Source organism: Gadus macrocephalus, chromosome 22 (assembly GCF_031168955.1).
Source record: "Gadus macrocephalus chromosome 22, ASM3116895v1".
Classification (NCBI taxonomy): domain Eukaryota; kingdom Metazoa; phylum Chordata; class Actinopteri; order Gadiformes; family Gadidae; genus Gadus; species Gadus macrocephalus.
Window position 1 is genome coordinate 19,272,977 of NC_082403.1, and position 3,863 is coordinate 19,276,839.

The window sequence follows — 3,863 nt, forward strand, 5'->3', positions numbered from 1 at the left end:
ATGTGTGGTTTTTGAATAAAGGCAGCTCTCTGGGTCGTGCGGTGTACTGAGGCACGAGAGTTGCGGCGCCATTTAAACCTGGGCTCCCGTCTCGTCCTTCCCGCGCTGCTCGCCACAGTATTTCTGATTCTGATTCTGATTCTGATATGCATGTGTGTGTGTTTAGGTATGCGTGTATACAGTGGCAAAATAAGTCCATTATTGGCTACAATATTGCATGTGTCAGTTGTCAAATTTGCTGAAGAAAATGTTAAACTTCAATAATTGTCAATTGATATAGTGCATTTATTTAAGCTCTCAACAGCATAACCATACAGCTTCGCCACATCGCCGGGAAAACACGGCACATGCAAAGTACATCCATGGAATCAGCCGTTCAAAACCAGTCTGCATGATTCGTATGACAACTGGATGGCAGGGGATGCGGACAAGGAATACGCCGCAGGGGAGAACATGAGAGCCCCAGCTCGCCGCATAGTAGCCTGGGTGCTTTAAGCGTGGAACAAGCTGGATACGGAGTGGGTGAAAAACTGTGTGTGTGTGTGTGTGTGTGTGTGTGTGTGTGTGTGTGTGTGTGTGTGTGTGTGTGTGTGTGTGTTTGTGTGTCACTCTGTTCGAGCCTGCATGAGAGTTTTGTTCGAAAGTTCAGTGATAGAAAACAAATAATAGCCCGGGCTATTTACGTTTTACGGTACCTGTCATGCACCTACCCGATGTCAAGTGGACCGGGCAAATTACATTGACAAGTTACCGGACTTGCGGAGTGATACCAAAAACGTTGTTACTGTACGTCCACACCAGGAGCGACCAAAGCGTCAAAGACGCTTTGGTCGCTCACAAAGTTTCGCTGCGAATTTTTCTGTTCGCTTTGGTCGCTCAAGTCGCTCATGACGTACAATTCAATTATGCAGACGCATTTAAAGGAGCCGTATGTGTTTAGTAGGCCCTACAGACAGCCATATCAAATAGTGAACTCTCCCATACACCTTGGCCATATTGCCGAGACGGTTTTGCTTGTTCGATAAAGTGCTTCGACAACAAGTAGGACAGTGATTCCCCCCAATATAAAAAAAAATCCTAAAATGTAGGCTAATTACAACCGAGAACAAAAAACCCTGCGTGCTGTAGTAGTTGAAATATGTTTCACTGATCTGGATCTGCAAATCATGATCTGCACTCATTCGTCGCATTCAAAACAAATAGACATTAGCGCACATGGCTAATTTGCATACGTGCACAGGACTGGTTGGCTCCGCAAGGCAAATAATGGAACATATCTATCTATCTAGGTCTTTCTGTCTATCTATCTATCAACGCGTGTCTAGTTTTAATGTGATGTATTGTGTGTATGTCCAGTCAGACTTGTTCTGTGTGGTCTTGTAGGCTACTGTCCTGTGGGCCGAACCACCTAAATGGATTCCCGACGATTTGTGTCGTTTGGTATTAATAAAGACTTGACTAGGCTATCTATCTAGACCAGTGGTTCTCAAACTTTTTACCATGAGTACCACCTTAGAAATGATTTGGCTCTCCAAGTACCACCGGAATTAAAATAAAGTGCGTAGGCCTATAACTACATAGAGTTTACACAGAAGGCATTAATATTAATAATACGATTTATTATTCACATAACTTTACCTGACTGAAGCAACCAACTGTCTGTGGCAAGGTGGTGGGCGAAAGGAAAATAAACTAAAAGATCTAACTAAGAAATAAGAAAAAGGAACCGACAACGCCACCCTGGGAATTTCACCTCAGGGAATTTATGTAAAGTGCAAAGCACACAGGTAAGTCCACTCGTTTAGAAGGCATGAGACGTAGTTCAAATGTTATAGAAAAATACAATTTATTAAATAACTTTTCCTTTTCAATGCAAAATCTTCACCATGCAACCAAACGAAAACAAACAATACACACAAAATAGTTGAGATAAACGCAAAACTAAATAAGTAATCAAATCAAAAGAAAACAAACAATACACACAAAATAGTTGAGATAAACGCAGAACTAGATAAGTAATCAAACCAAAAGAAAATAAATCATTCAAATAATTAGAACACACATCAACACTCATGCACACACGGATGGGGGGAAACCCCGGTTAAAAGGCACACTGGATGAGCACCCTTGGTAGAACTACTCGGGGGGGGGGGGTGCGCCGCAGCGACAGGCGGCAGTAGGCACGAGGTGCCAGCCGGAGCAAAGCACGTGAAGTAAACAACGCGGCGGAAGCAGCAGTGAAGCGGAGTAGCGTGGAAAGGCAATATCAGCCAGCAATGCAGAGTAGCGTGGGAAGGCAAGATCAGCCTGGCAAAGCAGAGTAGCGTGGGAAGGCAAGATCAGCCTGGCAAAGCAGCAGCGACCCCAATGAGCTGATTGCAGTTGGTCCTGTTTACGACCAAACACTGGCATACACACACACACACACACACTCGCGTTCACACAGGAGGAGGGAGTGAGAGAGGACTCCGGCCGTCATCAGCGTTTACACCATAGCTCGCACGAAAACCCTGAAGCAGCAACAAATAGTCGCCCTATCGGACCAGACTACCTTTTGGCCCGGAAGTGACGCGCAAGTGACAGGAGCGCAAAAAAAAAGAGGCAGGTGGAGGATGGCTGCTTTTATACCGCCCACATCATGACGGCCACTAGTGGTACTTAACCGTGACTAACATGGATAGCACCTCTATCCTGCTACATTCCACCCCACCTTCTTGGATCGTCGTCCCGACGATCAACACAACAAGCTAACTCCAGGGTCTAAACAAGGCAGACACTGAGTTGGACACAGAAGCAGAAGGGTTGGCCACTTGCACCTCTCCAGCAGGCCGCGGAAGACGATGCACATTCGGGTGCTGACCAGCCGTTTGACGTGGGGTCCGGCGTGGACCCATGTTGCTGGAATCAGGGCAAGTGACCAAAGGAGAACATGAGGATGCCCCCGGGTTTGGAATTGATGAAGGCCCTTGGGACATAATTGGTCCGGCGGATGGTATGGCAGAATTTGCCACAAAAGGTCGTTGGTCAAGGACTAACAAATCATACTCAAATGGAGGCTCCTCTTCTGGAGATGGTTCGTCCCTGGGTGACGAGTTGTGGGAAGAGGCAGGACGAGGTGAGTCCACCCCTACGACCGCCTTCAGCATAGTGCGGTGGACTTGTCTGCCCTTTGTCTCATCGTCTACTGGCGCAATAGTATACACTGAGCCACCCTCTCTAGGCATCCTCAACACTCGATACTTCATCGAGCTCCACCGATCTCGGGTCTTCTGGGGCCCCCTGGCCCTGAAGTCGCGCAAGTACACCAACTGCCCTTCCTGCAAAGGCAAATCTATTACATGCTGATCATGGACTCGTCTTCGCCGAGCGGCAGCATGTTTCAAGCGCTCCCTTGCGCCTTCAAAGGCCACCTCCAAGCGGGCTTGATGCTCTTGCACCCACTCATGGATGGACCCCCCGACCGGGCTCTCGACCCTACCCAACAAGAAATCGAGTGGTAGCCTTGGTTCCTGCCCGAACATCAAGGCAAAGGGAGATTCTCCCGTTGATTGGTGGGGAGTCGTGTTGTAACAATAAAGGACGTGAGGAAGACACGTATGCCAATCCCTTTTACGAGACACTGGCAGAGTACGCAGCAGGTTGTGGAGTGTCCGGTTAAACCGCTCGCATTGACCATTTCCTTCGGGGTGGTACGGGGTAGTACGTGATTTTACAATACCATACAAGTTACACAATTGTTGAATGAGCGAGCTTTCGAAGTTACGGCCCTGGTCAGAATGCAAACGAGCGGGGACACCAAACTTATAAAACCACTCTGACACCAAAACCCTTGCTACAGTGGTTGCGCGCTGGTCCCGAGTAGG